Source organism: Sturnira hondurensis, unplaced genomic scaffold, assembly GCF_014824575.4.
Source record: "Sturnira hondurensis isolate 20B ecotype Veracruz unplaced genomic scaffold, ASM1482457v3 Scaffold0003166, whole genome shotgun sequence".
In the NCBI taxonomy this organism is placed as follows: Eukaryota; Metazoa; Chordata; class Mammalia; order Chiroptera; family Phyllostomidae; genus Sturnira; species Sturnira hondurensis.
In genome coordinates, this window is record NW_028075797.1 from 4,304,424 (window position 1) to 4,329,271 (window position 24,848).

Below are 24,848 nucleotides of genomic sequence, written 5' to 3' on the forward strand. Positions count from 1 at the left end.
CAGTGACCCCATTCCGCTCATAAAAATGAGTGCAGAGTCACCTTGGCATCTTAAGCAATGTGTAATATGTCCCTAGCTTATCATTCTGAACTTCTCTCGGTCCCCTACTTTACATATGGCCAATATTTTAGCTGAGACATCCTCAAACATTTTTTTTTGTCTCAGGACCCCTTTGCACTTTTAAAATTTATTGAGGATCCCCAAGATGCTTTTGTATATGTGAGTAATAACTTTAATCTATAATACATTACAGTTTAAAACAGAGAAATATATTTACTAACTCAATAACAATGCATAACTCAAATAACATATTTTTTTTTACAAAACCAACTCTATTTCCAAACAAAAACTTGGTGAGAGCAGCAACGTTGGCTTATATTTTTGCAAATCTCTGAAGCCTGGCTTAATGGAAGACAGCTGGATTCCCATGCCTGCTTCTTCACTCAATCTGCTACAATATGTTATTTTGGTTAAATTATATGTAGAAAATCCAGCCTCGCACAAACACAAGGGTAAAAAAGAAGGACCTTGAGGATCCCCTAAAGGGTTTTGGCCACTCACAGGGGGTTGTGGACCCACCTGGAGAGTCAGGGCTCTTGTTAAATTAGGCTCTTCCCAATTCTCTGAATGAGGCCCTGACTTACCTGCTCCCACCCTGAGCTCGTTCCTGTGATCCTTCTTCTTCTTCGTGAACCTGTCAAAACCCTAATCTAGACCCAGGTCAGATGTTTTCACAACGAACTGATGAAGCCACGAGGCCCAAGTTAACCTAAAAATAAAAGCCGAAGTGAGAGGCAACAAGCACTTATTTGAGATCCAAAAGAATAGCTATTTAGGAAGCACTGATTCAGGCAGAAGCCCAAATAGTGTTCTGATTAGGAGGCAAAGGCGATGAATATTTATGAGAAAGGGAAAGAGAACAATTACATCAATAGAAGAAAGGCATTTCTATTGGTGCAGATAAGTTGAACACAGTGATGCTAATTCTGAACAATGTTTTTAATTGTCAGTCCAGTAGTCATAATATCTTGAGACATTTGCAAAGTTGTTTGAGATACAGCATTGCTTTAGGCCCACTCCAAAGGTGATTTTGCCCCATTTTAATGTTCCAAAGATTTGAGGCATAAGGCAATGCAAGGTAGTTCCTCTGGGATGGCAGCTTTAACTCCATTTTAAAATGATTTCATTTATATTATATTTTTACACCCATGAAGAGACAGCAGAACCATGTCAGTCAAGAGTGGATGCTTGGAGGGCTGACATTCTCTCTGTGACACAGCTCTGCTAGCTTCCCACTCATTCAGAGCTGGCTTGGCCTGTGCCCAAAGGACCCATAGGCAGGGACATGTCTGGGTGCATAAAAGAGTTTGTCAGGAATGGTGGAATGCAGCTGTCTCTTATACAGGTTTGCATGTGCAGGAGGGAGGGGTGCAAACAAGGTGCAATCTGTTCTTCCTGCTGAGATCCATGGACTAACGTCTGAGCCCTACGCAGAGACAGGCAGCAGACAGAAGCTTAGAACGTTGCTTCATGATGGACTTGGCCAAACACAGGAGCTCAGTCCTGTTGTCACTGAGGTCCCAGGTGAAAAAATTGGAAACCAGAGTTGGAGAGGACAGCATGCTTCCCACGTGGCACAGACCACCTGGCTTCCCTGGCTTGTAATGGTAGCTTTGGCACTACCCCAAAACAGCATTTTTAGCACAGAAAGGGGGAGTCTCCTGGGAAATGCCAGCACCCATAGCAACCATAAGACTTTTTCTGTTGAGTTCATGCATGGAGAACATCTGCAAGTGTTCCTGGTGGGAAGTTCTGTTAAGGAACTAAGGAATGACTCAAGAGAAATTTCGGTTGGCCTCATTTCTGCATTAGGCATATTCCTAGGCTTCTTCCAAAGTCTACTAAACATGGCTGCTCAGTATCAGGGACAAGATAGGGAGAGTGTCTTTACAATGGGGTTGGGGGGGAGGACGCATGCCTTAGTCCAAAGCACAGGCCCTTCTGTCATGGGGCCTTGGTGCAAACAGCGAGGTCCTGGGAGCTGCTCAGACTGCCAGAGCTAGCCTCACCACCCCCCTACAAAGCGCCCACCCATTTACTCCTTCTACCTCCAACCCCTCTCTGCCAGGACAACGAAGCCCCAAACTCACTCCTGTTCTGGAACTCCCATTTAGTGCCTTAGGAATTACCCTGCTACCCTAGCACTAATCTCGTGTCTGAGTCATTTCCAACCTGGCCCTGCTCCTCAGCCCAGCATTTCCTGCTAGAATATAATGATTCATTCTGCCTAATGCACCAAATCACAGCTGCCAGCCCCATGTGCCTGCTCTGAGGGTAGACAGGACCATGCACACACAGGTCCTGGTGCAGGGAGGCCTGGCACTGTTGCTCAGCGTGGACACATGCCGCCTGCATCCATACTCACCAGTGGAAGCTACACTGGCCTTTGCTGTCCTTTCTATGCATAGGGTTCTGGGCTCTTATTCAAAGCACACATCTGGGTCTGAGACTCCCATGGTCATTATTCTCTCAGCCAGTTAACAAACACTGGCCAGGCCCCTGACGTTTGCCAAGGCGTGCATTTAGACATCAGTGTCCCAGCCACAGGGGGGGCGACACACTCCTAATTCCATGCCAGCTTATGCTCTGGCAGGGGGACTGATGTGAATACTGTAAGGAGGCTGTAACAGAAGCACTTGTCGGGAGGCCCCAGCCCCACTGATGCACCTGCTGGGTATAACCTGTCTCTGCCACCCACTAGTCCTGAGCAGCCCAATAACCTCCCTGAGGCTTAGTTTACCCATCTTTAATGTGGGGGTTCTCCCAATTTGCAAAGTCCTTGCAAGTTTCTGACATAGAGGAGAGCCTTCCGTGAGGGTTGCCTTTAGCTCTTTCTCCAAAATGAGCCCCTAGGAATCAGTTAAAATACCTGAAAGAACAATTTCCCCTAAAACAAAACACAGCAAAGAACGCAAGCTCAACTGGACACTCATGTTAGCATTTCCTGGGGTGGCTTGCAGGAGCAGCTCTTTGTGGCTGCCCCCCACCCCCTTCCCACCAGCCAGCTGCCTCCCTGGGGCTCAGAGGAGGAGATGCTCCTTTGTAGCCAGAGCTTCCCACTCCCTCCTTCTGCCTAGCTCCATAGCTCAGGGCTGTGTGCTCAGAACAAATTGTTCTGTTTGAAGCAGTGACTCCGCCTAAACATCCTGATTACATGAGCTCTCTCAGCTTTCTGCTGCTATTTCCGAGCAGGGAGCAAGGAGGAGGCTGAAGAAATAAAACCACCTCTAATAGGTGATTACAGATTCCCAGGGCTTCTAAACTGCAGCTTCCACACGTCATGCAGAGGAGTGTAAAGGGAAGACTTGGGGTGCCTCTGAGGGGGGAATGGCCATACCCCTGCCAAGCAAAACAAGCCAAAGAACACTTGGCCCTTATGCAGAGGCAGGATGCAAAAAGAGAGGTCAGGGGAGGAGACACTTCCTGAGTACCTTCCACACTGCAGGCAGCCAACGCCTTTCCAACACACCCATTTCAACCCACAGTCTCCCAGAAGGTGAGTCTTACATCCTCTACTTATTCTGTGGGCTGCCCAAAGTTACATAGATACAGGTGGATGAACCAGGATTTATAGAGCAGGTGGGTGTGATTCCAGAAAGCCCTGTATTCCACCCCCTAGTCCAGTCTCCTAACAAAGTCTCAGAGAGGGGAAGAGGATGTCTGGTGGTGAGGTGGGTACTCACGCCACTGAGTACTCGGATATCACTTCAAACTCCACAGTGGTTGTAGTCAACCCTTTACCTAACTCACCCAGGCCACCTACCTAATCAGACCTAGGGGTCATCACCTTTGGTCCCCTCCATTTCAGACAGGAGATGCCACCTCTGCTCACCAGAAACTCTCAATCCTTGGCCCCTCCCTCTGCCATAGCCCAGCCTTTGTGTCAATTCTTCCATGTGCTTTAAGGCAATCAGATGCCTTTACTAATTAGTCATTATTATTGACTTGACATCCTGCTGTCATTTAAATAAACTTGGTGGAAATAATGAGGCCCCTAATAACGTGCAGTCTTCTTGTGTTAATTAATTTGTTGTGAACAAATTCATTGTTAACCTAAATAGCAATATTAATCATGCCAAAGTTCAATATTTGTGTGGGAAGTGAACCCTGGGGTCTAAGAGAAAGGGCACTCCAGTGTTGGTGGACATTGAGAGGAGTCCTGAGACTGGCTGGAGGAGAAGGTGAGTGTGCCTATGAGGGGGCGGTGGATGGGGCCAGGAGAGCAGTCACCAAATCCAGAGTCTGTGAAAGAACCGGAGGTGGTAGTAATTGTGGCTGTCTTGAAGACTCATGAGATTCCAACACCAATCCAAATTCAGAAACGCTGACATGTCCACCATCGTCTTCACCCCCCTCCCACCCCAAGCCACGTCTCCCTGATGTCCACCAACCTTGCATCAGTCAACGCACACCTCTCAACACCGCATTCCCCTGCTCTGCTCACAGCTTGTGCTTCTGTTTATGCTCCCACATCTGGTCTCAGCCCCTCCGATCCAGCCTCCAGCCAGGGACTCGACAATTGCTCCTCTGCTACGGACTTCTCCAGTGGATCCACCCACTAGAGTCAAGTCCACATCCTTTCTAGAACACAAGCTCTTTCCATGGCACTTAAGCCGTCCATATGTTAACGGTCATAATTTCCCCAACCTACACATCACATACTTAGGATGCTCTAGGAATTCTTCCCTCACCCCACCATTTCATCTAGTGGATTCCTGTGCTCTCTCTGCCCTCAAATATCACTTCCTTTAAGGGCCCCTTCCTGCAGCCCTGCTCAGAGTCCCTCCGTGCTCAGTGACTTGTGGGCTCCCCACTTTTATAGATCAATCACTCTGATTATAATTTTCAGTTCATGTGTCTTTCTTATGCCATGGACTATGAACCTCTCAAGCACATGGCATTTGCCTTCCACACGGCCCAGTGGCCCATAAAGTTTTGATGAACAAACAAACAAGTGAATCAATCTTTGTGGGAGAGACTAAGGAATCAGTAGACAGATAAGCTGGGACTAGAATCTCCGTTACAAATTGAAAGCTAGGGAGAGGCGGGTGCACATGGTGCTGCCTGCAGAGATCTTGGACACAGTTTGCTTATCTTGGTAAGTAGACTAACTCTAGACTAAGGACATTTATAAGAAACTGGTCAAAAGAAATAGGCAAGAGTGCAGACGTCTGCATCCAGGTCCAACAATTACTACTGATGCTGGCTGGAGACACAGCTTGTGGGAATAGGGAACAATTACCAACTGGGTTTGGCTCAGGCACTCCAGCCCTGCATGAGAGAGGGGAATCAAAGGGGTGAACTGAAGCAAACCTGAACTGTCTCCAGGAGACATATTTCGGGAGGTCCCAACAGGCAAGAAACTGCAACTGCCAATGAGGGAATGAGAGCCAATTTCCCTGCAACCCCATGGAAGGGGCTTGTTGAAAGGGTAGCATCTCCTGCTTTGAGAAACATTGGGTTCTTGCTGAGGAGGCAGAGAGGTAGGGGGTCCCATCACCCAGCACCAAGCAAGCTCTCAAGCCACATACAAATCGGGACTTTTCAGAGACTCACTGAAGGAGCCTGGCCTTGTGACTCTGGAGTCTAATTCCTTCAACATCCAAAGAGAGATTTATTGAGCCCCTGCCAGGTGCCTGGCTCTACACTAAGGGCTGAATCTGGAAAAGTCTTTCCTACTCTAATGAGTTTGTAAAATGTTCACCTTCAGTGAAATCCCAGGAAGCATGATCTGGGAGAGAACCAAAGAACTGGAATTTTTATCTTTTAAAAATTTGGCAGCCTCTTTCTCCTTGATGGGAAATGGGCTAATACGAGAAGAGGGATTCTTTTATAGCATAAAAAGGGAAGATTATAGATGTGAGCTAAGCGTTATTTAAGTTGAAAGTCCAAAAACTCTCTCGCAAGCAGAAACAGTCCAGTACATCAGAAGGCTTAATGCCCCAGGGAAATAAACTTACATTAATATTCAAAGGCAGTGCAATTCACAACTGCTACTAAATTAAGCCATGAAGTGCAACCATGCTAATTGGCAAGCAGCACATGACAGACAATAATAGGGTAAAAGTTCATTTCTTACTTGCAATTAATTACAAAAGAGGATTTTTAGAACTAAAGGAACGGTCTCCCGCATTCACCATATGGATCCTAAGGACCTAGATTGGCCGGCGCTGTCCTTGCACGGAATGACACAACAATGCCATCTCCCACGGGCCCACTGTGAAATGAAGTTGTTCTTGTACACTGGCATGTCAAGACGTGGTGTTTCAAGTCCAGGGTGGTGTTTTAATGTAATGGAATACACCTTTGAGACGATGGATAATGTATGACAAAAACCCTTCAAGTAAAATAAATATCACTGAGTTAGAATTTTTCAGGAGGTGCTGGTGATCTGGTTTGGGGGCACTACGAATCTTCACAGGCCTGTTATCTGTTAGAGATTATGAGGAACGCAAGACTAGATTCATTGACACCACAGTCCAACCAACGACGAAGAGACACAAGGAACTGAGAATGGGGAGCCAGCCACCGGCTTCATTAAGTAGCTGCCGATGTACAAGGCAAAGTTACACTTGAGAAACAGCTTAGAGGTAAAGCCAGAATGGGGCATCCCGTCACTGCCTGCCTGGGCTTCGGTTCATCCAAAACAGATACTGAGGTGTGGGTGTGCTGCTCGGAGCAGCAGTGAGAAGTCAGAGATGGCGATGGAGGGAGGAAAAACTATATAGAGAACCATTCTATACTGAGGTCACTGCTATGTGCATCTGGGGCTTGGTCCCACCTGGGACCTTCTGAGGAAAGTATAGAACACCTCTCAGAAATGTCTACTCAAGATCAACCCAGAAGAATGTGTTCTATAGGTTGAATGTCGCCCCACCTCCAGGCCGAGCACACATGCTGGATGGGTGAGCTCTTATGGATGTCGAGAGTGTCAAAGGGAAACTAGGGGTAGAGAATGAAAGACCATGCAGGGCACTTGGGGTAAGCTCCTGGAAGCCCATTCAGGAACTTTCTACCACAGCTATAGGTAAAACTGAATGGAGGGATGAGAGGGTGTGATCCAGGGCACCACAGGTCCGTGATATATTCCCCAGAGAGGAACAGTGGGACCCACGTTGGGGGAGAGAGCAGGGGCCATTTTTCTAGCCAGAATAGAAAATAATAGCCTTGACCTGTTGATACATGAAATAAACAGTCAGCTCTCCTTAAGAGGCTGCCCTAGGTGCAACTCAGGGCACTCAGCTCACGGGAGGAGGAAGCCGCAAAGGACCCTACCACTTGCTGCTATCACTTCTCCTAAGCAAACTGCAGACAGCTTTCCAGCACCTAGATGTAGCATTTCCAGCAATGAGAGTTGATTTACAGTATTTTTTAAATCCAGGTAACCAATGAAATGCCACGTGTATTGGTTTGCCGGGACTGCCAAAGCAAAGTACCACAAACTGTGTGGCTTTGACAGAAATCGATTGTCTCACTGGTCTGGAAGCTAGAAGTCTGAGGTCAAGGCACTGGCAGGGCCGTGCTCCCTCCAAAGGCACTCGGGGAGGATCTGTTCCAGGCCTCTCTCCTCGCTCTGGTGGCCTCAGACACTCCCTGGCTAGTGGCAGCCTCACTCCAACGTTAACATGGCTCTCTTTCTATGTGTGTCTGCCTTAGAATGCCCCCTTCCTATTAGGGCACGGGTCATAGTGTTTAGGGGCCCATCCTATTACAGTATGACGTCCTCTAAACGAATGACATCTGCAACCCTATTGCCCAAGAAGGTCCCATTCTGAGGTGCTAGGCTTAGGATTCAACACACGAGTTATGGTGGGGCAAGGGGGACAGAATTCAACCCATAACACTGAAGAATGGATTTTTATACAAGTATTTACTCACCACATGTTCCAACTTTGTGAGAAATTCAAAGGAGAAATTATTTCTTCTGTACAGGAGGGGTTCATGACCTGTGTGGAGAGATAACCATAGTGTGTTAAGAGGCACAGCAAGAAGTCATGTGTTCTGCAGTTGGCACTGACCCTCATTTCATCCTCGCAATTTGTCTGTGAGGGCGCTTTTGTACTCCGGTGTTGCAGATGGGGAAACTGAGGCTCAGAGAGGCAAGTGGTTTGCCCATGCTCACAGAATTGGTGGGAGCCTCAGGATCCCAACTCACGCCTTTTGAATCTGAGCCCAGCTACCCTTTCTTTAGGCCCCAGTGGTGCTCCCTCAATGTGGAGAAGAAGAACCAGGCATGACATCCTTAACTTTCATCACTTACCTTCGGGGAAAGTACCAGAGGTGAGTGACAGGATTCCATTTTTATTGCCAGGCCACAAAATTCTCCTGAAAGGCTAAATCAGCACACGAGCAGGAGGTACAAAAGGCTCTCACACACACTCACACTCACACACACATAATCCCACAGACTGGGGCTAAACCAACAGAAATTTATTTCTCAGAGCTCTGGGGGCCAGAGGTCTGAGACCCAGGGAGGGGTCAGCAGGTTGATTTCCTCCTGAGGCCCTGCTCCTCGGCCTATGGACGGTGCCTTCTCTCTGGGTCCTCACACGGCCTTTCCCTTCTGCAAGCATCCCTGGTATCTCTTTGTGGGTCCAAATTTCCTCTCCTTATAAGGACACCAGTCAGATTGAATTAGAGCCCATTGAATTTCAAATTCATTGTAACTTAATCACTATTTAAAGGCCTTATCATCAAATATAATCACATTCTGAGGTACTGGAGGTTAGAGCTCCGACATATGAATTTTGAGGGGACACAATTCAGCCCATAATGTGAGGGGAAGCTAAAATCTTCTGACTCATTCAGGGAGGCAGTACTCAATTCTAAAAGATAGTACTGAACTTGGTGTCTCCTCGGGGCTCTGTCACTGTCAAGGTGAGAGCCCAGCTTCTGGAGCTGCTAGTCTCCATCTCTCTCCTGGGAGCCCTCAATGCACACCTGCCCAGTCGTCTGCAGGCTCCACCAGGACACGAAGACAGCACCTGTCCCGTTTCCAACCAATAGCAATTCACTGCTCTGGGGTTGACCCACACAGTTAATGACATCAGCATGGCTTCTCTCTGTCACCTGGAAGAACTGTACTTTTTTTCCTTTGCTGACATGAAACGTAAATCAAACTTATTCAGCCAGCCATCCAACATTTATTGAGCACTTATTGTGTTCCAGGCTCTGTGCAGTAACTTGTAGAGGAAAGCTGTATTTAATGCCAGGCACAGTTGTAAGAACTTAACAGACATAGACTCATCCTCACAAGCAACTTGAAAAGAAGGCATTATTCTTATCCCTGGTTTATCCTTGAAAAACTGAGGCAAGTCTAGGCAGCTTGCCTAAAGTCATATAGTTAATAAGAGGTTAATAAGTAAGTGAAGCCAGGTCTAAGTGGTCAGTACAAGAGTGTTCTGAGAGAATTCTGGAGATGGGGGTATTGCCATGACTGGTCTTTTATGAGCTTCCTGGTATAGACTGTGAGAGGGCAGGCTGCATTTGAAGGGGCCGAGAGGGAAGTCAACACACCCTGCTGAATAAGCATTTCATACCCATTAGAAATGGCACTCAGATTCCTGGGCAAACCTTGGACCTTGGGCTACAGACGCTGCCTATGGCTATAAGGGCTCGGATCACAGGGCTCAGAACTGCAAAAAACCTGCAGAGATGAGCCAAGGCACCTTTCACATTTCAGGGAATTAGAGCCAACTTGCATCCTGATTCAGGGTAATCTCAAGAGCAGGAACTCCCTACCGGGCTTCCCAAAGGGGGAGTTGCTGGTTTCTGACCCCCGTTCCAGACTTAGAGCAAATGTCCCCCTGACTAGGAGTTTCCTGAAGTCAAATGTAAAAGTCAAGCCTTATTTCCAAAGAAAATGTTATCTTCTCCTTACTATTTTGTTCTGGGTTGTATTTTAGACAACGTATTTTCTGCAATTAGGTAGCTGTAGCTGTATCTTATTTCCTTTACCATTAATCTTGTGTAAACTGTGAAATTAATAAGCCTCCCCATGACCAACCTGAGAAACCCAGCATTTCTCCCTGTCGTTTACTGGAAGCCTTTGCTTAGAGATGCTCTACCGATAGCACTTGAGCTATTTTGTTCAATGTTTCTGTCCTGCTCATTACAAGAAAGCTAATCTTCTGATATCTCTCTCTGTGTACATTCATCAAAGGACTCCAAGCTCTCCACACTGTGGTGGAGGTGAAATTCAGCCCTGTATTTGCTAATGTTACAGTGGTGCGCTTACACAGAATTATCTGATGATGTGGTATTAAAGAATTAGGTCAAATAATCTGGATAAACCTTCAGGATTAAAGGATCTGTGGTTGTCTCACTGACCAATATTTTGAAAATCTAGTTACAGTCAGGTACACACAGTCTAGTCATTGTTCATTCATTCCACAGAGTGCAACGTGTGCTTACCAAGTGTTCGGGAACTCTTGTGGGCACCAGAGAAACCAAGCTCTGGCGTTCCAGGAACTTGAGGTAGAAGGTGGAGATGAGAAGCGAAGCACACGACCAGTGACAATACCATGGGGTAAGTGTCGTGGAAGCTAGAGGAGGAAGTAGCAAGCTCTGCCCACAGTCAAGTTGGATTTCATAAACATGGGGACATTTGAACTCATCTCAAAGGGTGGAAAAGAGATTGCTGGATGCAACATGGGGTGGATATGGGAGGGCCTTCCAGGTGGAGGAAATAATATGTGCAAAAGGGCAGAGAGTATTTAAAGAGAAGACTTATCTCCCTGAAACAGAGTGTGCACAGCACAAAGCGCACACGAGTGTGCTGAAGAGGCTCCCCAGGGGCCAGAGCCTGCTTGGCTTAAATACCAGGCTAAAGAGTTGGTCATGACAGTGTAGGTCAGCAGCTTCAAACCATGTTTTATGATGCCAAAGCCCCTTTATCCACTTCAGGGAGCAGGGACTGGCAGGGAGGCTGGCAGATGGAGTGCTGTGTTCCTCACCTCCACTTTAGTCAAAGTGATTTAGCTCGGATGAGGACAGCAGATTTGGTTGGGGTTCGGGAAAGAAAACACAGATTTGAGAAGCATTTCCAAAGCAGATGTATAATCAATGTTCTCCAGAAAAACAGGACCAACAGGATAAATACATAAAGAGATTTATTATAAGGAATTCAAGGAATTGGCTCACAGGATAGTAGAAGCTGAGAAGTTCCAAGACCCGCAGTTGGCTAACTGAAGAGCCAAGGAAACGGACGGTATCGTTCCAGTCTGGGTTCAGAGGCCTGAGAACCAAGAGTCCTGATGGTGTAAGTTCCAGTCTAAATGCCAGCTCGTCTGAGACCCAAGAGGAGCCCAGGTTTCTGTTTCACGGACGGCAGGGAAAGACCTGCTTCTCTCGATTCAAGCAGCCAGGTGGGAGGAGTTCCCTCTCACTCAGGAGCAAGAGAGGACCTTTTCATTCTTTTTAGGCCTTCGATAGACTGGCTGAAGCCAGACCAGATTAGGGAGAGCAATCTGCTTTCCTCAAGCTACCAATTCAAATGTTAAACTCATCCAGAAACACCCTCACAGACACACCAAGAATAATGTTTGACCAAATACCTGGGCATCTATGACCCAGTCAAGCTGACACAAAATTATCCGTCACAGTGGAATTAACAAAATTTATAATCAAAAGCAAAAGTCTGGGAGATCAAAGACTATGAGCCAACACAGCCTGTAGCAATAGAATGGATCAGAAAGGTTAAGGGAGAGCCACGCCCTCCCACTGTGTTCCAGAAACACAGGCTGGCTCCCAGAGACCCCCGCAATGCCTCCCCACAATGCACATTTGAAGAAACCTGAGTGAGGGTTCTTTTTTCTTCTTTCCTTCAAACAAAAGAACCTGGTCAGAAACCAACCTGGTTCCACCCACCAAAAGACCCACAAACCAGCTGTTTAATATGGTTCCAAGCTTCATCTGATGACTGGTGAAAGAGGCCTGGGAACCTGCCTGGGGGCTGGAGTTACTGGGCAGCTCATCAGGGAACTCAGGAGCCTCCAAAAGTCCACTCTCCAGCCTGGCCTGGGTACCTGAGTCCTCTCTGTTCCTGCTGAAGACACCAAAGCCTCATTCTTTCTCTTTTCTTTTTTCTGGCCCCGTCCATTTATCTGCTTCCATCACCATCTCCTCCATGGTGTCCTGTCCTTCCCAAGCCTGTCTGCGGAGTGGCACTCAGTCTATTCCGCTCCCCCAGGACAAGCACACTGGCCCATCTCCTGCCAAAAGCTCTAGTGCCTTTTCCTGTGGGACAAGCCTCAGTAGGTAAGAACAACAACAAGCATGTTGAATTTACAAACATTTTCCACGTGTAAAGGTCTTTCAGGCACTAACCCGGGTTCAGTTTTCCCTGCCTAAGGTATCCCCAGAATCTCTAGGGCTCCCCATGCTCCTGTTTCATTCTGCAAAGTGGAGCTCAGCAAGCTTCCCAGCCCCGGGGACCCCTGCCATTCTCTGGGACACCCAAGAACCCTATTCTCTGTTGCAGAGGTGTCTCATCCCGGAACAGGGCAGAGGGGCCGGCAGAGGAGAATGGTCTATGTGCAGCAGGGGCCATTGGAGAATCCTGCTTCTAAGTAGATCATTGACTCTTCAGTGACTTCTCCCTTCTGGGTCTCTGCCCCACACAGGAATGTGTTTGTAGACACGCCCTGGGCTATATTCTCTTTGCGCCCATCCCTGAATGTTTCCATGGCTTGGAATGACTGCAATCAAACCACTAACGTAACTCCCAGTTCCTTGTCTCCCAGTTCCACACAGTTTACCTAGGATGATATCTGATGCTTCAAATTCATACGGTGCTATTTTCTTCCTGTTGCCTCATCGTGAATTTGTGCAGCAAGAAATCACTCTTGAAGATGCGCTGATGTCTCTTCCCAGTCTTCAGCTTCTGGAGTGTGGGTCTCTCCGAGGGCGGCTATAGCAATAGAACATCCACTAGGAACACTTGAGGGAGGGCTGACCCCCCCCTTCTGAAAGCACAGCACAGTACAAAGAAAAGCACTCTTGGAGTCAACAAACTATTCAGCCATGGACTCACTTGACATACATTCACTAAGTGTCAACCGTGTGGCTGGGCACTGCCTTGAGTGTTCAGAATACATTAGTGAATGAGACAAGCATCCTTCCTGCCTTTATGGAACGTACATTCGAGTTCCCTGATGTCCTTTAGCTGAGTGATCTTGACCCCTCTGAGTGTGATTCCTTTTCTGGTCTATAAGAAGAATGATGTTAACTTCCTGGAGTGTTGAACTCACCCATGGTACAGTGCCTGGCACAATCTAGGCATTCGAAAGCTATTAGTTGACATGGAGAGACTTTCCATCTTGACCTTACAGCACAAGCAGATTCAAACTGGGAGTTTGTGATCCAGCCTGAAGACATTCAAAATATAAAAATTCACAGGCAACGGCAGAAAAGCAAATCTAAACCTCTTTATGTGGCTCCCTGTTTAATTTATTCCCAACTTTGTCTTAAGTGATATTTCTCGCCGATGTATATGAAATGGAAAATATCTAACTAGAGTTAAATTCCCGGTGAACACTCCAGATTTACACATCAGCTCCCACGGGGCGGGGGGTTGGAGCAGGTCAGCGGTGCGCTACTGCCCCCGTGTGGAGCAAGCCTCACTAGCAAGGATCCTGAAACTGAGCTGACATTAGGATGGGGTTTGGGGGGGTTGTTTTTTGTTTTTCAGCAAAAACACTTAAGAAGGAGAAAATGGTCTCTCAATAATCCTCTTTATCCAAGATCAAATAAAATAAAATCCAATTAAGTCAGTGCAGCTGTGGACTGTTAAACCAGCTCCAAGGCATATCCCTCTCCTCCCTCCTCTGGGCTCTCTCTCCCATTGACACGTACTAGATAGCAGGCTTGACGTACAAGGAATGGGCCCGTTAAACCCATAAATAGAGGAATGTCCCTAATGGTGTAAGCATCTCACACATCCCCTACACGGTGTGTGGAGACCTCCAGGATTCCTGGTCTCTGCCCAGAAGGATCTCAGGGGCACAGTTGTTCGGGTCGCCTGGGTTCTGTTCTCTGCCCACCAAGTATCTCTCAAACCCTCTTGCCTGCCTCAAGACAGCATAGTGTATCTTTGTGCTGCTCAGTTGAAGAAACATTGACTAAATTATGGCTCATAACCCGGCTAGGAACCCAAGATGTAAGGAGCATCTAGTCTAGAAGGAGAAAGGAAATGAGGGGTAAACTAAGCCAGTGCACAGAAATTAGACATTAGGTACAGGTACCACAGGGTACAGAGGAGAGGACCCACCCCCAATAGCAAGCGGGAAATGCTGACAGAGAAAATGAAGACTGAGCTGAGTTAAACCTTCAGAGGGGAATCAATTATCCAGCAGAGAAGAAGCAGGTAAATGGGAGTCCCAGGCAGCATTTGCATTACAAGGAGGGTGTTGAGGCGTGCAAGTGCGCCGCGCTTGGGAAAACGGAATGTAGTTCAGCGACTGGAAAAGGGGGGTTTCAGCAAATGGGACATCACCAGGGTGATCGTGGAGGCCACCGCGTGCCGCACGAAACACGTGGAGTGAAAAAACTGGCCACGGCGTGTGACAGGGCAGAGCAGGACAGTCTTTCACCGGGGCCACGAGGGGCGGATAGGTTGGAAGAAGGCGTTCAGAAGCAACAACAGCCCGCTGGGAGGTTGTTACCACAGTCTAGGGGGGGAAATCGGTGTAACTTAAAGATCAGAAGACAGGAGTGGAGAATTATTACAGAGAAAATCATCAGGTCTGGAGGACTACAAAGCTGGTCCCATGCTCTTCCCTAATGGCCCCTGACTGGGACGAACAAAGAAAGACCGCCTGTTTCACACTGGCTTTGTCTGTTTCCAGTCCCCACAGAAATTAGACCTGCTGCTGCTTTGTTTCATCTCTCACCTCCCAGGCCGGGTCGCCAAGGCTTCTGTCTCTCTTCTGGCCACCTTTCCCTGCCCCTTTGACCACTTACACCCCTCCCAGAGATGTGAACGTACAAGCCGGTGCAGGGAAGATTTCGAGATCTGCTGGGGAGCTCAAAGGCGGGCGGGGACCGTGGCCGGGAGCTGGGAGGCCTTCCAGCAGGACAGCAGCTCGCTGAGCCTGGGCCTGGGCCCAGATGCCTGACTCTTCTCTGGGTTTTATCAGCTGACTGCACTACAGAAAACTCAAACTTCCTAGTCAGCATCCCGGAGTTTTATCAGCTCTCTGTTATCTGGGGTGCTCAGAAGTATCATCTTTGGAGTGGCAAGATGAGTAAGTGGGAAGAATAACATCCTAATTTCAACTGTACAATCTGGACAAGCCACTTCATCTCTCAGAGCCTCAGTGGTCCCGCCTGTCCAACGGGATGACACAGGGCTTTCTCTTGGGGCAGCTGGGAGGGAAGAATGAGGTCATATAAATGAAAGTACAAAGCATCAAACAGGTGGTTTTGATTGTGTCCATCCAAAAGGAGGTATGTGGAGACCAAGAGAGAGAGCCCTGGCCCTCCTCCCACCCCTGTTACCAAACAAGGGTCCAAGGAGGGAGCAATACTTGGCCCACCGAGGGATGCCAAAAACTGCTTCAGAAAACAGAGGCCCCTCCCAAGGACGGTATACTAATATCTATTGGGCTCTTCTGTCCCCTGCCAATTGGAAAGACATCTCTCAATGCCAGAGATTTGTGAAAAGGAAACAAAATGTTTATTTAATGCTATTTAGGCCTAATGCCTTCATTAAAATATTAAAGTCTTTAAGGGTATACACCTATACCCCCAATACACACAGCACTCCCTTCTCCCACTGTCCCAACTCCGGGTAACGTAAATCAGGAAAAGAGCACACGTCCGTTTTTCAGGTTGTTGGCACTGTGGGCTGTGTCGTCTGTCTAGGCAGGATCTCCAACTAATCCAAAGTCATGCGGCACCTTCCACTGGCAAGAGTTCTTTGTACCAAGTTCCAGTCAAAGTCTCTCCTGCTTTCCAGGCCACTCGGCCAAAGGGAGCACCCCAAAGCCGCGTGGGCCACTTCTACCAAAGCCGCACTTCACCAAAAGCGCATCTTTCTTCTTCACCTGGCCAAAGGGATCTCCATTCTGGCAAAGCTGGGTGGTCTTCCCTTTCACCTGGCCAAGAGGGTGTCCTAACTCTGCTGAAACCACGTGTCTCTCTCAGAGAGCCTCAGCCCCCAGTTCCAGCCTGGGGAGAAGCCACTCACTTCCCTCTGGCTCAAAGCATGGCCACAGCTATTTAACATATCTATGAAACCAGTTAAAAGTTATAGATATGTTAAATGACCATGCCAGAGGTTAGTTGCAAACCGGTTGCTATGCAAAACAGCTCTCAATGGCCCTGCTCCATTTGTCCCTTCCCCCAACTGACCCGGGGATGGGTGGGGGAGGACATCTTATATGTCTCTCCAATATTCCTATACACTTTGAGTTCTGGACACCATTCTAAATCTTTTCTTTTCCCCCCCCCCCCCCGCAGCTGCATCCTGTATCACCCCTGCCCACTCTTGATATAAAATGAGTACCTTTCATGAAACCACATCCGAGAGGAATGGGGTTTGTACTTGGATGTTAGGGCTGATCCCTGGTACTTTAACCAACATATAACAATTGAGAACACCCAGATATCTTTCCTAATGTTTCCTAACAACAGAATTTTGCAACCAAGAAAATGGTAGCTCTCAGACATTAAAGTGTATACATGCACTAAAGAATATTATCCAGTGGGTGCCAACAACAATAAAAACTAAGTAACATTTTTCTCATAGTTTTGAAAATTTCACTGTTCAAGTGGTTAAAAATTTGTATCATTGGCAATTATACTCAACATCATAGATGGATCTGATGACACTGTTAAGTGAAAAAAGACAGCTACAAGAGTGTGAATCTACGGTTCTATTACATGTGATACAAATGGTTCCATTAAGGTAAAGCACTAACATAGGCAGAAGTGATCTACGCTGTCAGAAGTCAGAACGGTAGTCACCCTGGGAAGAAGAGGAGTGACTGGAGGAGCAGATAAAGGGGGATTTCTGGGGAGCTGGCACGGCTGCCCAGTTCACTGGGGTAACATTGGTTAATAACATCGTATAAATTTCATCATATAAATAGCATCATAGAAATAAAAGGTATATAACTTATAATGTGGTGTGCTCACCACCCGAAGTCTAGTCTCCTTCTGTCACCATACATTTGACTCCATAACCCTTTGTCCCTCCACTCAGGTAACCACCATACTGTTGCTGGTGTACGAGCTTGTTAATTTCTTACTTTCCGTTTTCTGTCCCAGGTATGAGTGAAGTTAAGCAGTTCTTGTCCTTTTCTGTCTGACTTCATTCACTTAGTATGATACTCTCGCTATGCATCCTTATCATCACACGTTGCAATATTTCATCTATTTTAGTATTCCACTGTGTACATGTACCACATATTCTTTACCCAATCACTTGTCGAAGGGCACTTACTTAAGTTGCTTCCGAGTCTTAGCTATCGTGACTAATGCTGCAATTCTGAATAGGGGTACATACATCTTTACAAATGATGTGTTTTCAAAATGTTCAAGTAAATACCCAGGAGAGGGATTGCTGGTCATTCGGTAGCTCTATTCATAATTTTCTGAGGAACTTATATACTGTTTTCTACAGTGGCTGCACAAATTTACATTTCCATCAGCAGTATGGGAGGGTTCCCTTTTCTCCACATCCTCTCCAACACTTGTTATTTCTTGTCTTATTGATAATAGTCATTGAATGGAATGTTAAAGTCAACTCACATATTTCCTAGAAGATGATCTCTCTTCAGTGATTTATACAAAGGCAATATCTGGGTACAATTAACCATCAAGACAGAGACTAAAGGTGTATTCTGAATATCACCCACTGAACAGAAAAAACACTGACCCAATCAGATTGGATGCTAATACCTGGGTACCAGATACATATTTATGAAATGTAAGGATAGGATTCTAGAACCTCAGAGCTGCAACATATCCTTGAGATCTCCTTACCCCTCCCTGAACATCCCCCTGTGGAAGGGCTCCCATCATCCCAGGACTTTATCTGCCACATACACTGGGTTTGCCCAGGAGTTCAGCTCATTAGGGGTCCCTTTGGCATAAGTGGGGGAGTTCATGTTTTGCCCACGGGCAGTGAGTAGTACAATTAGGAAATAACTACACAGGAACATTTTGGTCTACATTCTATTGATTAAAATCAAGCTGATCGGAGTCTCTTTCAAGGATAAATCCTGGTGACAGACACGGCACCTGTGGAAGGGTGGGAAGCCTGACCTTAGTGTCTTGTGTGTTGGGCCGACCTACGGTTCTGTTCAGCCCATATCCGTGCATGGAGTCACGGGGTTCCTGTGCTGGACTGGGGGGTTGAAATTCTGGGGTTCATCAAAAGACTTCATCTAGTGAGAGCACCTAATATTAGCCTGGCTGACAAGCCAAAGCACAAAAAAGCACAAGGGGAGCAGAGAATAAATTTCAAACCCAAAAAGTTTTCGTTAGTCCAGGGTGCCATAAAGACTGACACCCTGAGGGCGGAGCCACACCTATCGCAGACGAGAGGGATACCAGCTCTGGCTTCAGATACTGAAAGCTAAGTACGGACTGCGGTCTCAGGCCTCAAATCTGGGGCCCCACGTGCCTCAGGGTAGAGGCCTGCCACAGCGCCCAGAGAGCAGGGTTGGGGTGATGGTTTATTTTGTGGAAGATCAGGACTCCACCCTCCTTCATCCCAGTCTCATCTGTCTGACAGTGGCCCAGTCTCCCAGCTAGTCTGACCACTCACCAAACACATGTGTTCAAAGCCCCCCGCTGCCCATTCAGAGATGAATGAGGCCCTGTCACTCACCACTTCCTTGACTATAGCAGTGATGGGCCCTGCTGTCACAGAGCTTACAGGGTGGTCAGGGAAAGAGGACCTGCCTCGTGGGGAGCCAGGTCACAATGCAGGCGGGGAAGAAATGTATGGCATATTGGAACGTTGAAGAAGACCCATGGGTCTGACCAGCAGCACAATTATACCGAAGCTGTTTTATTATTGATAATTGGCACTTTTTAAGGATCATACAGTTTGGTGCGGAGGAAATATAAAAAAAACTAGAGGAGAAATGTTTGAAAGTAGAAAGTACTGAATCTAATCATAGTTCCTCTACCTCCTAACTATGTGACCATAGGCAAGTCACTTTACATCTCTGAGCTTCAGGCTCATTAGTACATTAGAGAAAGAGAGAGAAAGAAACAACAACAACAACAAAGTCTCCTGAATTCTGTTGATGTTAAGTGAGATAATGGACTTCAGTTACCCAGCACCATTCCTAGAACACGCAACAAATGGTCATCCTTAAGAATCTTAGATCCCAACAAGAAGAGAACTGCTGAGCAAGCAACTGCTCTTCAGAATTTAAGCTACTAAATCGAGCAGCAAAATGAGCAAATATGACAAACCCCAGACTTGACCCAGATAAGTAAATTTACTGAATGATTCAATAACGATTGAACTACAAAGTTGAAATAATAACACTTGCCCTGTTCAGACCTGAAATGAATACCAGTGTGTTATTCATTCCACCGGAACCCGAGCCAGGGCAGACACTAAGCCAAATGAACGTTTGCCCGGGTTGCGTTCCCAGAATCCCGTTAGTGCAGGAGTGAACACCATGGTGGTGTGTTGGCACCCAGGGCAGGATTCTTTGATCCTCAAGCCGCTGCAAGGGCAGGAATCTGATTTTCTCCCATGTGTAAGAACTTTAAGAATCTCATTCTCTGCCTCACACCAGCAGGGAGCTTCCTAAACAGTTCCCTTCTGAATGCAAGCAGTCTTTAGAAGGACCTTCTCTGTAGCCCAGACTCTCTATGAACTGTGAAGATTCCATGCTTTCACTTTCAGAGGTATTAGCTTTCTAACGGTGTGGTGTTTTGCTTTTTTTTAAACCCTCACATGAAGACATGCTTATTGATTTTAGAAGATGCGAAGGGAGGAAGAAGGGGAGAGAACAAGGGAGAGAAACATTGATGTGAGAAACATTGATTAGTTGCCTCTCACACATGCCCCCACCAGGGACCGAACCCAAAACCTTCAGGCTTATGGGACGATGCTCTAACCAACTGAGCCACACTGGCCAGGGCTAATGTGGGGTTTTTAATCAACAGTCCAGGGCTTCTCTTTGAAGAAGAATATGCTGGTTGGTATTTTTGTTTTGCCTCTTTATCTGCTGCACTACACCCATAATTAGGGTGACCACATATTTTATAATGGAGATTGGGACAATTGAGTATGAAAGGGGCATTGTTAATAATTTAGCAAGGCCACTGAAAAAACCAATATGGTCACCAAGTTATATTATCAGAGTTTTTCTATGATTTCCAGTTAGGTCCTTTAAGACACTTGAGAATCAATCTGAGAAGGTATCTACACCCTTCCACTGTCTTTCACAGTTACTATATCCATCCTTACTTTTTTAAAGATTTTATTTATTTATTTTTAGAGAGAGTGAGGGAAGAGAGGAAGAGAAGCATCAATGTATAATTGCCTCTTGAGTGACCCCTAATGGGTACCTGGCCTGCAACCCAGGCATGTGCCCTGACTGGGAATTGAACCAGCAATGCTTTGGTCTACAGGCCGGCACTCAATCCACTGAGCCACACCAGCCAGGGTTCCATCCTTCATTTGACAGCAATAATTTTAGCAGCCTGTCTACACTGAGACTTTCTCAAATATTCTATTTAATTTTCACATACAAGCTTTTCTTTGCGTTCATATTGCATCTGTTTCTTATATAATAATTGAATTATGTAATAACACCTGTGACTGGCATAAATACAACTAACTCTTGATGAGCATTCAATTCAGCTGAGGGCACTGGTACATGGCACAGTAGACAGTAGCCTTGTAGCTATAGAGATTATTATAATAGGAGTTAGTATGTTTCCCAGAGGTGAAAGGTAATAAATCATAGTGGTTAAAACCAAGGATGGTTGCTGAGTTCAAGCCTCAGCTCTACCATTTAATAGCTGTATGAACTCAACTTCTCGGTTCTCCCATCTGTAAGATGAGTCTACCTCTTAGAGTTGTTACACGGAGTAAATGCCTTAATAGAAGAAAAGAGCTTAGAAAATATGCCTGGAACATAGAAAATAGTATGGCAATCTTTGCTATTATCATTATAATTATTATTACACAGAAAGCATCTTCAGTCTACTGAATTGTTTAAGTGGTGTTTGGCTGAAGTAGTTTTTACCATATGTGACCAAATAATGTCTACATTGTCTGGAAATAGATATATAAAAGACAGTGAAGCAGCCTGAAATTCAGAGGGAAGGTAAGTGTGTCAACCGAGACCAGGAGAGACCCATCATCATTATCGTTTGGGAGACATCAGCATCTAGAAATGGGGTTCTGATTGGTGACTCTATAAAGAATTTGGGGACTATCAGAAGAAAGTCACTTCAGGCACATGGTTCGGCCCACACTAAGGCAGAGTGACTAAGGAAATCACGCCACATCCAAAACTGGCTGGAAACGTGTTGGGAGGGAGGCAGAGGGACACAGATGAGGCCAGAGAGGCGAGTAGGGGGCAGGGCCATTTCCTGGAGGAAACGAGGACAGATGAGACACAGAAGCCTCCAGAGCTGCTCTGGTTCTTGGTGGGGAGCTCCCAGGGGGTCTACTTAGCAAGGAGGGTCAGGCCATGGCTGTGCACCCACAAAGCGTGGATGTCAGCAATACTATTCCAGCCTGAAACCCGAATAATGGATTTGAACCCTGATGTGCAAGAACAGTTCAGGTCTCTGTGCAAGCTGTCCATCACATGTGGTCGTTAGCACGTTTACAGCGGGGTAGAAACGGACATTCAATTACCCACGGAACTTTGTCACTACAACAGAACTTTAACATATGCACGTAGAATTTTTAAAAATAGCTTGCACTAACGAAACCAATTTTTAAAAATCTGAAACAGGTCTTTGCCAGGTTTTCAAAGCCATCTGTTTTCAAAGCCTACCTTCCTCCTTGTTTACCGCAGTCTGTCTGCTGTTTTAACAACCTCCAGTGGGATTTCACACACCTCATTATGCAAAATCACTGCTTATGCATTCACTCTGCCACTTGCCTAACTAATCTCAACTCATAACACCTTTCTGAGGAAGATCCCCAGCCTGGAGTTCTCCTGCAGGGCTATAGAGCAAGAACAGTGGTAGACAGTGACGGAGCAAAACAAAACGCATCCTCCCGTGTATAACAGTTAAGAGACAGGCTTGATCTGAGACCCTACTTGAGGTGGGAAGCAAAACAATCAATAATGATTATAACATAAATTCAAAATCTCTCTATTCAAAAAAAAGCAAGATCTTGCATCAGGTATAAGTTAGAAAGTCAACTTTGATCCCCTTCTCATCCTTTGCTTTCCTCCTATAAATTATCTGTTTAAATATTTTTAACTTCTTTCTCTGCATAAGGCGTTGGGCCTATCCTCTTTTGGTTCAGAATAGTTAGGAGCCTAGGTTAAAATCCTAGCTATTCTGTTTCTCAGCTGGATGGCCTCAGGCGGGACACAGGGTGACTAAAAGCCAATTAATCATTGACTAAATGGAGAACCAGGCAGATAGGCACCAGTGATAGAACTGGTCACATTAAATAGCCACCAAAGCAAAGGCTGGATTTCCCAAGGATGGATCAGAGTGTCCAAGGCAATGATGCACCAGTCACTGAACTAAGTCCCAAACCAGATGCGCATGAAGAAAACCAATGAGCAATGGAGACACACAGTATGCACGCAGGTTCCTGGTCTAGCACAGATTCTCGATGCTGGTTGCATGTAAGAGTCGCCCGGGTGGCTGAAGGGCACCAGCATCCAAGCCCCAGCACATCCACATTCTCATTCAGTTAGTGCGCCAAGGTCTGAGGGACAGTATTCGATTTCTTTTTTCAATAAACTTTTATCTTGAAAAATAGCATGATACAATAAATGACACAAATCTTTAATGTACAGCACAATAAAAATTTTGTGCATACCCAAGGAACCACTACCCAAAATAAGGTAGGGGACATTACCAGCGCTCCAAAGCTTCCCTCCTACAACTTCCCAGTCTCTGATGCCCTCCCACGGGTAACCACTATTCTGACCTCCACAGCCATAAAATTACCTGGTGTCAAACTTTCTATACATGGAATCGTAGAGTGTATTTCTTTTTTGTCTGACTTTTTTTGCTCAGCGTTATGTCTACTAAAGTCATCCAAGTCATTGTGTATAGCAATGATTACTATATATTATTCCATTCTGTATTCTGGATTCATCCACTTCTCCTGCTGAGTGGGTTGTTCCCACTTGGGGACTATCATGAATAATGTTGTGATGAGCATTCCTGTACATGTCACTTGGTGCCTGTGAGGCTGTATTTTTCTTGCATATATATGTAGAGCTGGAACTTGCTGGCTCAGAGCAATGGTAGTTCATCTTTAGTGAAAATACTGAACAGTTTTCCAAAGAAATTGAACCAGTTACATGCCCACAAGAAGTGTATGACAGTCTAGTTGCTCCTCGTCCTTATCAGTTTATAAATGTTGGTTTATAGTGATGTCACATTTTGGTTTTAGTGTGTATTTTCCTAGTAACTCATGATGTGGAACACTTTTTCATATGCCTACTGGCACTTGGGGCATGAGTGTTTTTTTGTGTAGTTCTTTAAATGTCTGTGACGGGATTCCTCTGGAATATATGCATTATGTATCTCTTCTCCGATTCTGTGATTTGCCTTTTTACTTTTTTCATTCACGTCTCTTAATGAACAGAACCTCTTCATTTTAGTGAACTCCAATTCATACATGCTTTTCTTCATAAGTGTTTTCGAGGTCTTATATAATTGTTGCTTACCCCAAAGCCCAAAGATGTTCCTAGATCACCTTGCACATGCTATGTATTTCTCCTTTCTCACTTGTGCCTACAGTCCAGCTGGAATTGATTTGGGCATCTTGTGTGAGGCAGAGGTCAAGGCTCATTTTTTAAAGAGAGATACCCAATTGACCCAATTATTATAAAGATCAACCTTCCCCATTCCATTAAAGTGGCGATCGGTCTTTCTTTAAACATTCATAGTGGGGAGGCTGATTTTAACAGGCTTCCAGGGTTGAGACTGTAGAAGAATAAGAAGCCCTCAGTGTGAAGCAAAACTACGATGAGATGGAGACCTCTGATATGGAAAAACTGACAATACCTTTGAGTGTAGGTTTAGAGGAAATTGATACTTGGTGGCTGAGTTGAGAAATCTAAACATCCGGAGAACAAAGCAAAGTTTGGACCCCAGTAGCAGCACCCAGGGGTGACTGAGCTCAGAGCCTGGCCCTGACTCTTCCCAGATTCCTCTCAAAAGATCCGTAAGAGAATGGTGACCATGGCACCAGCTCCGGACTCAGGAGATGCTCAGTGGTGGACATGGTGAGGGCTCTTCACCCTCCTCAGGAACAGTGAGGCTGCTTTGCAGGAGGAGAAGGGGTGCCTCTCAACCCATGAGTCTTGTTTCTCCTGACCATTGGTTCTCATGAGTGAAACAAGGCAGAAATTTTTCCCCCATCCTGGGAGAGAAGACTGGGAGTTGGGCAAGGTGAGGGATTTACCAAAAGTCACCAGCAACCTGGGGCAGAGCCAGAGCCAGAAGTTACAGGGAAAACAAGTTCCTGAAGGTGGCCATGTCTCTGAGTCTTCAGAAAGAGCCTCCATTCTCAGAGGAACAACTTTCCTTTCCAAGACTCACTCGGGAGACTTTGGTAATTAATTACTAGTTGCAAACTGGTAAATTGGAGTTAA